This window comes from Nothoprocta perdicaria, unplaced genomic scaffold (genome assembly GCF_003342845.1).
Source record: "Nothoprocta perdicaria isolate Ctin4 unplaced genomic scaffold, notPer1 scaffold_304, whole genome shotgun sequence".
NCBI classification, from domain to species: Eukaryota; Metazoa; Chordata; class Aves; order Tinamiformes; family Tinamidae; genus Nothoprocta; species Nothoprocta perdicaria.
Genome location: NW_020455538.1, coordinates 412,147 through 426,633, shown reverse-complemented (window position 1 = coordinate 426,633; position 14,487 = coordinate 412,147). Strand labels below are relative to the sequence as shown.

At 48.1% G+C, this 14,487-nt stretch overlaps 1 long non-coding RNA gene across 1 annotated transcript; it reads left to right on the top strand.

Annotated features, from left to right (window-relative positions):
- Positions 1 to 7,435: 7,435 nt before the first annotated feature.
- On the top strand, positions 7,436 to 13,865 carry LOC112950015. The gene is made up of 5 exons (XR_003249923.1): positions 7,436 to 7,680; positions 7,760 to 7,930; positions 8,762 to 8,853; positions 10,065 to 10,135; positions 13,688 to 13,865. It is a non-coding gene; the product is annotated as an uncharacterized LOC112950015 (long non-coding RNA).
- Positions 13,866 to 14,487: the final 622 nt, after the last annotated feature.

Here is a 14,487-nt window from a genome sequence, read left to right as displayed (position 1 = left end):
ACAAGCTGTTTAAAAGCTTCAGATCAACAATATTCCTTTACAAAAGTGTTGAAACAAAACACATAATCTCTATTGGAATACTTGATTTCAGTGTTTATAGAAAAAAAAGTTTCTGGTATTTAAATGATGTTTTAAACCCGCCCTGATTAAAATGGCAATAGATTTATTTTCATGAAGAGCTTCCCTTGTTTTGTACAGGTAACTGCCCCTGGGAGACGATGGGACGAAGGCCTTGGCTCGTGGTGGCAGCCGCCCCGAGGGTTGGACTCTTCTCATGGGGTAAGGGGAATCGCACAGAATTATCTTGCTTGGTAAACTCCAGTCCTTGCTACCAGCACAAAGGCTCAAATGACCTTCGGAAATGCAACATTCCTGGTGCGTTAAGTTTTCCTTTCTCCTGCTCTCTGTGGAATGGTCCTGTAGAGATGCCGTTGGCATGTACAGTGCCAAAACAAAGCAAATTCTCCCTAAAAAACAAACGCATACCTATGATCAGGCTTGTAAAGTATTTGAACATCGTCTATATGCAAAATCTCCCAGAGAGACAGATTATAGAGCAGCAGTGCTGCTGGGGGCGGGGAGTGAGGAGTCATACCTGGAACTATTGGCTACAAAAATTGAAAAACGAGAAGGCTGGGGCTGCCTTGGTGGCTGGCGGCGTCCCGGCCGTGCGCCGCGCCGCGCGCTCTGCCCCTGCCCGGCCTCGGCACGCTGGCCTTAGCTGCGCACGCGGGAATGTTCCCCGCAGCTCCACGCACACGGAGCTGCTCCGTCCCTGCCGGAGCGGGAGCTGCCCGGGCTGCAGCTTCAGCATCCGCAGGGGCCCCATGTCCCCAGCCGGACTGAGCCCCATGTGCCCCGCRGCTTCATCACCGTCCCCTGCCACGGATGGCTCGTGGGCAGCAACTAAAACACAGATCTACAATGGGTGCTGAGGCAGGGGGTCGACAGTGTCTCCATGCAGACCCTTCTGAGCTCGAGTTTGGGCTCTTGTGGAAAACGCAGCTGACATTYAGTGTTGGTACGATGGTCAGGATGGAGGTTCAATACTGGGAGCAGCTGCTGCAGAGCCACAGCCTCTCCTGGTGCTTTTATTGGCCTGCTTTTATCTATAGCTCTCTCAAGTTCCCATCCTGCTCCTTTATCTTGTCTTGGCAAGAGCACTGAATATTGATAAGCAACAAAACAGGCAGTTTCCCAGGTAACTTCTCAAACTGAAAACCCAAATTTGCACTTTTTTGGGTGCCATATGGGTCCAATTACCCATTAGCTTAGAAGGAAAATCAGTTGGAGCCAATATTGCATTAACATTAAGGTATACAATATGTGAGCTAAGTTGTTTTTTTTCTTTCCTACTGGCATTTGCTTTCCGGCATTTACATTTCCTGTCAATCATAAGACACAAAAGTTATTTTCACTGTGCCATTGAGACTGAACTGTCATGAAGAAAACATCACAAAAAGCACAAAAAATGTACCTTTCTGATGGTACAACACGATTATCCTGATCTTATATTTTGTTGTGCTTCTATTGATTATTTTTTCCCTTCTATTCAGAAGAAAGTTCTCACTTTGATGCTTTGCTTTGATAAAGTTATAAAGCTGTGCCAAAGACTTGAAACCTGTCATGGGACTTCTCTCTTCACAAGAAGTTGCAAATGATGTCCCCATCTTAAAAAAGAAATAACAGCCCCAAACCTGCCTGCCTCTCCACCAGCAAATATCACTCGGTGCTGGTGGGATCTGCCACTTTCCCACTCTGTGCTTGTCCGGACTGTGCTGCAAGGCAGCCGGGCTGCTTGCAGGGGCCAGCACAGCAAGCGCCAGCTCCCCCTGCCAACCGAGGACTGCCATAGGGGCAGCAGCCCCTCATACCTTCAATAACTTYGCTGTGAACAACATGAAGGGCTTTTTTTTCCACATTAAAATATCCACAAGCTCGGGTCCCGTGGATGTGCAGGACTCCAGCTTGAGGGCTGGAGGGCTCTCACAGGAGGGCTGTTGCTGGTGGGAACCCAACCTCCCACCTTGCTCAGCCAGTGCCCAAACGCGGAGATGCTCATCTTATCCCAGGATCTTATCCCTGAACGACCTCAAACTGACACAGGTCTTTTTACATGGACACGCCGTGCCCTGTAACAAGGCTGGAGTGCCTGCAGCGCCATCAGCAAGGGGCMGGTGAGGCCAGACCCCTGGAAAGGAGGAGAACCGCCCGCTTGGACTGCGATCCTCAGGTTAGCAATGCAAAGCCAAAGCCACAGTCCTCGCCTGTCAGAAGCAGTGCAGACTGCAGAAGTTTGTGCTGTCYCTCACAATCACTCTTGCAGCAAAGTATTCATGTTGCAAGTGCTTTAGCCATATGCATAGCTCTCCTGAAAAAAAGAAAGTGAGCCTTGGAGTTGCTCGATGAAGACTGTATTTATCATCGTCAGCGTGAACACCATTAAAACACACAAATTCCCAAGTGCTCTCATCTGTCATACGTGGGACTCACGGCGAGCAGCCAGCTCGATGTGACATGATTTGCATAAAAATCATAAACCGTCTGTTAAACCCTCACAGTTTAATGGAAGACCATAAAAATACCATTGGGCTGACCATACATAATGCCCAGGGAATTAAATCCCCCGTAAGCCTTGCCAGGTGAGCGCGCTAGAGGAACTGGCCCCATGTCCCGGGCTCCGCATTGGTTAACGTCGCTCAGCCCTTCAAGATGAGTTTGGCACTTCGTCCCCACTGGCCCTACTCGCAGGGAGCCGGGAGCAGAGCACGGAGCTGCAGCAGCCCTGGGGCTCCGTGCACACGGGTGCACGAGGCTGCTCTTTAATGATAGCAGCTGAACTGCAGCTCTGCACATCCAGCGCCCGCGGAGGGACCAGCAGAGCGAACGCTGCGGGGCTGCCAAAGCCACGTGACTAATTATGAGCCTTTTAAGTTTTCTAATAACTTTTCCCATTTAATAACAATGGCTCACGTACATTATAATCATTTCTCACTCAAACGCATTATGGCTTTTTTTTTTTTTTTTTTTTTAACTAAGCTCTTCAAGCCAGGCTTTTGTTAAGCTTCAGCTGAAACATAATTTAGAAAGAATCTTGCAACTTAATCAATTTTCCGAATCTGCACTGTCAAATCTATTGGAAAAAAAAAACCTCACATGAAGCAATCATGAAGCATTTTGCTGCCCAAAGCAGGGGCCGCGCTGGCTGTTTCCAGAGCCTCAGAGACGAGCTCAGTGAGTGTCTCACTTAACTGAGCAAGCAATAAACCTGCAGTAATTGCACCGTCCCATGTGCTTCCATTCAGCTATTGATAAGAACGTTATCACACTCAGGGGACATTGATTCATTATGCTATGGAGGAGATACGAAAAAATTCTTGATGGAAGCTCTTAATATGAATTCCCTCCATGTCACGTGTATTAAAGGCATTTCAATCCATCAGGAACTAATCACATTTCATTTTCTGTTGTATTTTTTCTTGTGGTCAACACATAGCAGCACAGCTGAGGTGTGTGATAATCAAAGTCTTCATGGCTGGATAAATTTAATACTCTTGCTTCATCAGCGTAGCATATTAAGAAGTCCCYTGACATATTTAGCTTGATTGTTGAAGGCATTACCCTACAGCCAGGGTATCACAGATCTCACGTGTAGTATGGGGGGCCTTTGCTTTCATTTATYTGTAACATGACACTGAGGATTGGATTGAAATAAGTTTCTTTGGAGAAAAAAAAACACAATTGATAAAGTCATAATGCGATCTCCACAACATAAGTGGAGAAATAAATGAATATTAATTGGGTAATTGCAGTGGCAGCTAGCACAAATAATACAAGTATTTTGAGCCGTAAATAATTCAACAATGTAATATGAAATAGATATTTGTTTTCTAAACAAATAAGTTCCAGTGCATTTAAAGTGTTAACTTGTTTTGGGGAGGCCTAATTTAATGTGTTTTTAAAACTCCGTGATCTGCTGCTATAATTCCATGGGCCATTCCAGCTTTAATCACACCTTTCTCTTCATTTTTTTTTTAAGTCAGCAAATATTTCTGCACACTTGACATGGAAGAACCAAAAAAGGGAGTCTGGTTGGAAACCTCCCAAGCAGGGCACAGCAAAGACTCGCTCCTGTACCCGAGGCCGCGTAAGACCATGTCCTTGTGCACGGCCACGCTCAGAAGGGTCTCCAGGCCCTAGCAGTGGGATCAGCCAGAGGCACCACAAGGAAAGGAGCTGCAGAGGATTCCAGCATTGCAAAAGGCTGGACATGAGCTAAGGAGGATGAATCTGGATCTCTGGAATGAGGGAGCAGGAACATGGAGCCTGCCATTCCTAAGGGTTGGCTGAGCACTGAGGTGAAGTAGAGCAAGTTACGTTGAGTATTTAACCAAAAATTTAGTTTTGCTTGCGGTCTATTCCTTGTTTTGTTAGGCAGATTAGAAAGAAAGTGTTTATTTCACCAGTAGAAGGCGTCACTATTTGAAAAATTCAAGCCAATTTCTGAAGTTGTCCTTTGACAATCTWAAAATAATTTTTTAAGGCTCTTAAATTGGATTTGTGGTTCCTTTCCCACCTTGCCAGSTAATGGGAACACTGCAGTGAGACTAATTGAGTAGTCATGTGAAGGAGGCTTGGAATACTGACCGGAGCAGAATCTTACAAAGGTATTAATAAGAAATAAGATAAGCTTAATATGAGACCAAAGGTGAAGCGAAACATTTCCTCAGAGCTTGACACAGCTCTTCTCAGAATCCTCTTGAACTCTCCTCTTGCAAATCAGGGAATTTAGGCAAAGAGAAAAGTGAATTCAGCCATCAGGATTCAGCCAGGATAAGGACTCAGCATGCTGAAGATATACTGTGGAAACAGATGGGGCTTTTGTAAACACTGGYGTGATCTTGGCTCTCTCCAGTAAAAATACCATAGAGACAACTCTTTAAGGAAAAAAGATATCTTCAAAACCCCATCCTACCTCACCATTGGGATATAATCACCTCCAGAGGCAGAAGTCTTTCAAAAAGCTACTTCTTGTGATGCAACATCATCTTCAGAAATGTTACATTGCTCTAAGACATCCCAAAGACATCGTGCTTCACCGGCTTGAGCAGACCATGAGAAAGCCTCTTCTGCTCAGCATATTTCAGCGTTTGCATCACCAAGGCTCTTATGACCCTAGTGCAATTTCAGGTGAAAAGGGACAAAGAAGAAGAAGAAAAAAATAATTTCTTTTTCATAAACCATGAGTGACAGCCCTGAGAGTTGGGCGTTGAGGGAAGAAGATAAAGGTCCCATTCGCCATCAGCCTCTTTCAAGGCAGGTGGCAAGAATGTGGGAAGGTGCTTCCCATGTGGAGCCACGTGGRAATAAAGCCCAGGGAACACCCTGTTCTGCAGCACTGAACTGATTCCCATCAAAGTTAATGTACGTCTCTGTTCCCATCCAAGCCAGGATCCCTGTGCTCCCAGGGTCTCACGGAGAAGGACCTGTCCAAGAAGGACCTGTCCAACAAAATGATCATGGAGGCAGAGGATGGGGAAGAAGTAGTTGAGCTTTTCGTGAGGGACTCAAGGTCACAGCAGAAGCCTGTGGTTGCAGAGGATGCAGAGCTCCTCAATGTGCGTAAATACCCACATTCCTATTTAGCCTCAGACAGCCAATTTAGCCAAGTTGGCTGTTAGACAGCTTGAGCAACGTTAGGCAGAAAAATGTCAGGCATTTGGTCCCTGCTGGGCACACTTACATCTAAATTAGAAAACATTAAAGTAAAAACATGTTGATTTTCTTGTTAAGGGCTTCTGCATTAGATTCCAGAACACAATTGGGGTAAAAAGCCTTCAACAACATTGAAGACAAAATCTGTGAGCCTAAAGCAAATGCACTCGTCCATAATAAATTAAAATGAAATCTCTGTGTTAAAGGCCAGGTTGCAACTTATGAAATTCAATTAAAGTTAAAAGATCTATTTTGCAGGTCTTGCTAACAGCGCACATGCTAATGACCCTGCCTCCGTAACTTCGAGCTTGCTTTGGGACCTACTGAAGGGTGCAGATTTTCCTGTCATTAATAGATGAACCCCCATGCAGGCCCTTCCCAGCCTCGCCCGTAACGCAGGCGTGGGGAGCTGGGAGCGAGCTTGGGGGCCGCACGGAAGGCAGGGCCTGGTGCCTGAATCCCTGGAAAGCCGGTAGTGTGGACAGAGAAGGGAAGCGCAGCCAGTGCATCGCTGTGGGACTGCAGAAGCCAGGAGAGCTCGTYAGTGCTGGCGCTGCCGCAGGCTCCGCGAGAGCGAGTGGCACCYGTGCTGCAGGGCCGCGCGATGCGGGCGCTCTGCGTGCAGCCGAGCGCACCCGCCACGTCAGCTCTGCGCTCTGGGCATCCCCATCCTCTCCTGGGCTCATCCCGCCAGCACTCGCTCTGGAGTCTGCTCGAGAAGCACCAGGCGGATCCGCAGCTCGGAGCCCCACGACTGGCTCCTTGCCCGGCCCTTGGCCTCCCTGCGCAGGCSGTGGCAGAGGCAGCACCTCTCCTGGGACGTCCCCCCGAAGCGGCTGTTTGTGCCAGCCCTGCCTACACGCTTGTGCTGTTATGCTTGAAAATACCTTGGCAGCTTGTTCGCGTAAGGCTCGATAGGAGCCCCAGGGGAAAGGAAAGGTGCTGTGCCTGCTCTGGGAGCCACTGCTGATTTATGAGCTGCTTCAGGCAGCCCCTGTGCGCGCACCATGAGCGCTCTGCCCTTCGCATCCTGACATGCACATGCTCGAGTGGAGAAAAATCTGGGCAGGTGAAGAGGAGCACGGCAGCAACGAGCGGAGCTGCTCTGTGCACGAGTGACGACGGACGCGTCCCAGCCTGAGGGATGAGAGAAACTCTTCCCCGGCACTGTGAAACTTCATAGCATTCCCCGGCCAGTGGTGGCCAGAGGCTCTCAGGACAAATTAGCTGCAAATACCACAGGGAGGGGATGATTAACCAGCGATGTGCTGTGCTTTCGAGGAAGGGCTTATACCTGTGTTTAGGAAGAAATGTATTAAGTAGGTCTTGCTCCTGAAGCTACAGACAAAGAGATTTGCAGGGATTTTCCCTGCTGATACCAATATCTCTGAGAAAGGTTTCGTCCCGCTGATGGCGCGATAGGAGTGGGAGGGCAGGAATGGCAGCGCCGCTCGGCCGCTCTCCTTGAGCTCCCCAGAGCACTTGTGGCTCCCCCAGCACAGCCCGGGCACGACACGTCCCACAGCCTGACACTGCTGCACGTGCTTGCAAGGAAACATCCGCTACTGAGACAGTGCATTAAGCAGCTCTCAGCAAGAGGCAAGTGAGTGTGCTTCAGTTAAGGATGACACAAACCTTTGCCTTCAAGTAAAAAGGGCTATTAACTAGAAGAGATATTTATTGTTAGTATGAAGGCTATTACTATGTCATTAGTAATAATAACACACAGATAATGAATTGCACTGTTCTACTAATGACTTGGGGGTGTGGAACCATCCTTCCTAACTTGTATTCTTCCAGAGACCATACACCAGGCAATTAATACTGTCATTGCATACCAAGGATCCTAACCCCACTATGATCAGAGCACTTGAATAATTTGCCTTTCAGCTATACTGAGAGCAAAACCAGGCTACGACTGAGACCAGATTCCCAAGTTGCAGTTACAATGATCAACACTGAATGGTAAGTGGAGGGKCCCAGTGATTGGGGTTGGGAAGGTTAGGGTCTGGAAGCTGCACCTCTGCTTTTTCTTTGGCTCTAGATCAGACTCCCTTGTTAAGTGCTTCATTGTTATCCTCTGCATGGTGAGCAGCAGGGCAAGAAACTCTGCAAAATATTGCAACTGCAGCACCCTCAGCGCTGTGCCAGGATTCATCCCGAATGTGGGAATGGCCACGTCCCAGCTAGCGCCAGATCCTTCACGTGTATCCTGGTGAGTGCATGCTGTGAGTGAGTGCTCTCTTTACTGGGAGTTCTGCTTGGAAATGGAGCTGGTCCTGAAGGGCTTGGACACCTGCCGTAATTAGCTGATACAAAATCAGTGAGGTGGCACCCAGACTGTGGGGAGAGAGCAAGGAGGCACCTTTCCTGACCATTAGCTCYCCAGTGGAGGCAGCAGGGCCGGTCCCTGCCCATAAAGCCCCAARGGGCCGATGGGCGCAGGGTGTCTGTGGGTGAGGATACAGCCCAGGGAGCCACAGCGATGGGGAGGCAGCACCAAGGACCTCATTCCCCGTGAATGTCCCCACTGGAGCGCTCTGGGGACCTCGTGTTCCCTGTGAGTGCGGTGCTGTGAGCGCGGTCTCTGGCCATGTCCTCAGCAGCAGCACAGGCACCCACGAGGGTGCAGGGACATGCAGGGAGCAGTGACGTTGCTGCGCAGTGCAGCACCCCCAGGAACCTGCTCCACAGGCCCCTCGCACTGCCGAGCCTGCTGGCACTGCCCTGCCGGAGCGAGCTGCCCCCGGAGCTGCCCGCATCCCTCTCGGGTGTCACAGCGCTCAACAGGCACCACAGGTCCCTCAAGACCCTTCTTCCCAGGTCCATCTAAAGGGATGATGCTGGGTCCCAAATCTCCACTCATGTCATTGGGCTTAATCCTCTGCAGGCGACTCAGGAGCAGAGCAAGCACAGCATGTATGCAGAGCCCTGTATGCATGCACATACTTTATTTTTATTGCACTTTTTTGAATAACTTAAATTCCAGATCTCTATAGAATACTTCGTTCCCATTCACCAAAGTACTTTCTTGCCTTTACTTTAGGAATTCCTGTTCCCTGCTCAGGCACTGACTCCCAGGTCCTCAGTGCTCCTTCCATTGCCAGCGTTCACCATTGCTCTTTGCTGCAGTTTTAGGTAAGGGTGGCTTTGGAAGGAGGTGCTTTTAGGAACTCTTATGCTGGTGATTTTGCTTTTACTGTTTGCAAGAACACTTCACAGACACGAACAGTACATTAGCCAAACGCCGTTTTTATCACCATTTCCCTAGGCGCCCTTGGCTCCCAGGGCAGCTGTGCCCGTGTTTGCTCCCAAGGGACCTTGCCTTGCTGGGCTTTGTGTGCTTTTTTAAGAGCAGCCACATATGGTGCCTGATCACAGGCATGAACTGAGCCAAGAGCGTGCCGCTTTGCAGGATAGCTCGCCCAAGTTTGGGGCTTTATGTGCCATTCGTTTCATGGAGACCTCACTSGCCACACTAGGAGCTGTGCATGCAAACGACAGCAAGACATCAACTTTGTCGAGGGTGACTGCAAGCTGCAACTGCCCAGGTAGAAGCACAAGCAGCCGAGCTGGAATCTCCCTTAAAGAACATCCAGGTCTGCCAAGTCTGGCCGGGGGATCCCGTTAGCCTGTGACGAAGCCCCGTGGCTGGAGCATCCTTCTTACTTGTAGCAATATTTGTGTCTTTGAGCATGCAAAGGAAATGTGTTTTTATTGCTGGAAAGGGTCCTCGGAGGCTGTGTCCTCCTGCCTGAGGKGGGAAGAAATCCTGTTTTCAATTACAGCTTATTTATGTTAATAGTGGGGCTGGCGTTTTTTAAAGCAGCGCTTCCTCCTAGCTATAGGCTGGGATTTGCAAASAAGGGTGTCTCAAGCTGGGTTCCTCAAATCTGTATTTATCATATACTGTCTTAGCTTTTCAAAGCAAATTAGATAGCTACAACAGTGCTCTTTTCTGGTGTTTCAAACACAGAAAACAGTGTTTGTGCACTAAGCCTAACAGGTGTTTCCGGGGAACCTTTATAAATACCATTTTTGTTCTTCAATGCATTAAATGGAAAATGAGGAGCTGGTGAATACTAACAAGGAAACCCAARCCAAACCAGCTAAAACCCTGTCTTGGAAAGTCTCTCACACCCACATGGGTTTCGGCCGGGCATGGCCAACGCAGGTCAGAGCCCGAATGTGTCCCTGTTGGTGTGCCAGGTGTCCCGGAGGCTGCGCGGGAGCCCCGGCTGGCTGCACATCCCGACCACCGCACTCCCTGCTGCGGGGAAGCGCCAAAGGCAAAACTTCACCTTTCGTTTGGAGTCACGATTTTTAAACCCATTTTTATGAACTTCCAGATGTGTCCTTTTGCCTGCTCTGGAAATGTATGTACTGTGGAACCTGAAATATCCCTCTGGCAAGCAGTGAGGTGAGAAATACTGCCATTTTATTCCCCTCAGTGGTTTTAGTTACAATATTTATCCACTCTTTGCAACTCGCAGTACATTATCCAGTGTCAGGAGATTTTTTCCGACTGCTGCTTCCCATGAAACCACGAACTGCAGAAATGCTGTTCCCTTGATCCCTCTGTCTGCTGCACGCAGGAGCCAGAGCTGCTCCAAACCCCTCTGCTCCGACCTCAGAGGCCAACGTGTCCCTTCTTAGGGCACCGCTGCACACAGAGAAAAGAAGAGACCATGTCACGCAAAACCTGAATATGCCACATGTTTTTATGAGCACAACTTRCACAAATATTAGTTGATCACGGAGAAACGTCTTGAATAAGCAAACACTGCGTTCTGGTCAATGTGCTGTGCAGCTGCACTCTGCAGCGGGGACAGCCTCGTCCTGCCGCAGACCCCAGCCCCTGCCTGGAAATGGATTCGTGCTCTGACATTTCCTCTTCTTGCTACAATTTTTGTCACTGAAATGAGCGATCGGGGGTTGTGTTGTCTCATTTTCCCATTGCCGTGCCATCCTCCACTGACCTTTTTAATATTCAGTATTTTGAATGGTTGACCATTGCTCTCCTCCTCTTCCCATTAAAAGCGGAATCTAACCCGATGCGAAGGACTGGGGTGAGCAGCCCATTGAAATGAAACATCCGAAAAGGTCAGATTAGTGCAACCCTCCATGTATTGCCCAGAATTTATTAGATATTGAGATTCATGCATCTCCTTCCCGTGACAAAGTCTGTTCCAGCAGCAAAAATAAAAATAGGTACAACATCAATCTAGTGTTATGCTAACAGCGGCGCTGGGAAAAATGCGGGGCTGTATAATTTATCCCATTGTTATTATGGTTTTTAGCTTCTGCTCCTCTTTGGATGGATTATTATAGAAATGTAGCAGAAAGCCTAATTTACATCTGATTCAGGGATCTATTTATGGTGCTGCTGAGACTTGTGGCATTTCTGAGTCTCCTCAGCTATTCTCTGTCTCTGGATAAAAAGGTAAAACTCATTCAAATAAGAGACATGCATTTTTCTGCTACTTCAGCAACTTCAGAAGCCTTTTCAATGAGGTGTCTGCAGCGACATTGCACTGTTGATGGGCACCTGCTTCGTCCCGGCATAAACAGCGGGTTTAAGCCCAGTTTAGTATATTTGGCCTGGCCGATGTGCCAGGAAATTTGGAAATCGTATGTAACTCTTTTTCCCTCTGAGCAAACACTTGTCTTATTCTCTCTTTTCAGTTTTGCCTGCTTTGCATTTTCCGTTATTGCCTGGCGTCCCAGCACTATTGCCATTAATACACGAAACTCGCCGCAGCAACAGATCATGCATTGGAATGTGTGCCAGGGTACTTGCCATTAGCTTTTGACTTGTAATTTACTTCTAAATCATTAAGGACTTCTATTAACTAGAATATATCGCATTATTTTCCCCAGATCTGTTTGAAAAACACCAGTAGAATTGGCTATGTCTTTTACTTTTCTAAGGGACCACTTAAGATGCTAATGATAGCACTGGCTCTTTACTGTGTCCTCTAAGAGTGATTCCAGGCCAAGACAAGTCAAGGTTGAAGCTCTGGAGTAATAGATGGCTGGAAATCAAAACACAATGAATAAATACTATTTTCACCTATTTTTTTCCAGTTTATCAGCAGTATTACCTGCCAGGTTGGCTTCCACTTTAATTCTTTTTTTGTCTTCACAGAACCACAGTGCCTTTCCTTGGCCTTTGGAGATTAGGCACTAAAGCTAAAATTGGTTTAATGACATTTTTTTCAGTCTCTTAAAAAGGAATAACAGCCAGAGTCTTTTTGGACTCCTTCTTTGGGGGAAGAGGAAAAAATTATTCTCAGATATGAGTTTCTTTGGATATAGTAACATACGTATCCTCCTGTGAAAGTTACCCTTAGAAGTGAGGGAGCAGTTTGCCCTGCAAAGATAAATCTCCYCCCAACGGGGTGAGAGGACTCCAGCCGCATCCACCCCTTGCCTGCCTGCTGCTCCATCCCGCTCGGCGCACATGGAAGTGTCCAGGGGATCCTCCTGGAACAGCTCACTGGGCTCCTCACTGCCTGCTTTATTTTTTCCATGCTCAGCTGAGAATGATCAGGAAGAAAAATGAAAAAAAAAACAGCTACCATTGCAATTCAGCTCTAGCAATTAAACACTTGCAAAACAACAGTATTAATTTAGAGCTGCTGTTTAAGGTTAAAATTAAATTAAACACAACAATAAGTTGGAAATAAAATTTTAAAATGCTATTGACAAGCTGCAAGTTCTCTAATGCCAAACGCAAATTATGGTCACAACCTCTTTCTCTTTCTATTAATCCAAGACTACACTTAAAGTGCACTGCTGGTAAGCACAGAGCTGGTGGTCTCCCCACCCTCCTCTTTCTCCCAGCTAGTGGGAAGGGACTTCGACGTGCACCTTTCCCCAGCTCTTGGTGTTTCTGGCACAGAAACACATTTTTGGTTGGACACAGAGATACCTTTCCAGGCAGTAGACTAATGGAGYTGTGCTGGTGTTGGATCCGCACGCTAGCAGTGCTCTCCGAAGCCGGGACGTGCAGGCCCTGCACATGTCAAAAATCACATCCCCGGTCTGCCCTGTGGCGGCAAGGGGTGGACAGAGGATGCTCGGCATTTTTAGAAGAGTATTCCCAGCTAACAGGCAGCTCAAGTAAGTTTTTCGTTCTCAGCCACAGGACGAGGCTGCATGTCTTCACTGCGTATCTGAGCTGCACGTCCTCGCCGCACATCCGCGCTGCATSTTCTCATGCACGTCCTCATTGCATATCCTTGCTGCACGTTCATGCTGCGTGTCCTCGCTGCTGGTCCACCGTGCATTTGCTACACTGCACACCTGAGCAAAAGCATCACGCAGTGCTGGGAACAAAGATTCCTTTCTATGAGTAAAAAAGAGACTTATGGAGAGAATCACCCAAATCTGGCAGTCCCTAGCAACAGCTCTCAGTGCATGAGAAGCAAGCGGGACCCGACGGATGTGGCTGCTCCTCAGCAAGGAGCTGCTGTTGTCCGTGTCTTGGCATGGAGTGGGACAAGCATGCTGATGATTAAAGGAAAACCCTTACCTGTCAAACCAAAATTCTTTGCACCTTCAATTTGATTTTTTTTAAAAAAATGTGACTGTGGAACCAAATGCTCTGTTAAGGAGCAGCTTTCCAGGGAACCGCCCAGGATGGTGCCGCGCTCCAGCCAGCAGCCTCTCTGCTGGGAGAGCGACGCGCTGCCGCTCGCACCGCGTGCTGCGCCGCCTCCGCGCCCTCGGCCTGCCCGCGGCACAGTCACGGCCYGCGGGAGAGGGATGTGAGCATGGGATAACCCCCCTGCGCCTCAGCACGGAGCCCCGCGGTCCCCAGCCCCATCCCGGCGGCGCGGCTCAGCTTGCTGGGTGTTCTGTTCATCGCAGTTAGGCTTTCTGACCTCCTTCCTGTACATATGACACTCTGACACTTTCTGTTTGCTTCCTCTTTATTTAAATATTTATTTTTTTGCTTTTTGTGCAGCGCTGCTCCCTTCAGCAGAGAACCCAGGGCAGCCAGCACTTTCCTCGACCTGGCCAGGAGGAGCTTCTCCAGCAGGTGAAGGATCGTGGCTCAGCCAGGAGAAAGGCTATATGTACATTTTATTTTGTTACTTGATAGAATTAGTTGTTCCTCGCTTACTGCCGCAGTATGAACTGTGTTTTGTGTGCAGTGTTTTCKAAAGAGTCCTTTTTTCATGAGATTAGTAAATTTAATTTGAAATTTGGTATTCACGAGGAGCGTGCCGGCTGAAGGCAAGCCGTAGAACCGATGACAAAGGTTATTACATTTTTTAAATTATATTTTAAAGACGTTTAATAACTGTGGAGAAAAGACTTTTATGAAAATGTAAATTGGCAGATTAAAGAGCGAGTCACACAAAGTTATTTAAAAAATACCTGAAGTTCTTTTTCCTCTCAGCTCTTAAAGGGCCAAGGTCTTGCTCTTTGGCCAAGACACTTTTGTGGGCCAGGATATAGCTGAGAGGAGATTTATAGTCTAAAATTGATTCTAGGCACAGGTACGAARTGCACAAGGTTCCTGATGGTCTCAAGCACCTCACATCTCAAAGGCGGTTTGCAAATATTTCTGCTAATCACCAGCTCTGCCGGCGGTGGGGGTTCAAAACAGCAGTGCAAAAGGGCTGGGACCTGCCCCTCCACCGTGCACAGGTCCAGCACATGGGACAGTTCTGTGCCCCTGGCCTCGCCACGGGTGGTAGGAGCAGCTAAAAGTGCCCAGGAACAGATGATGCTACAAGGGACACTCATTGGCTTTCACCT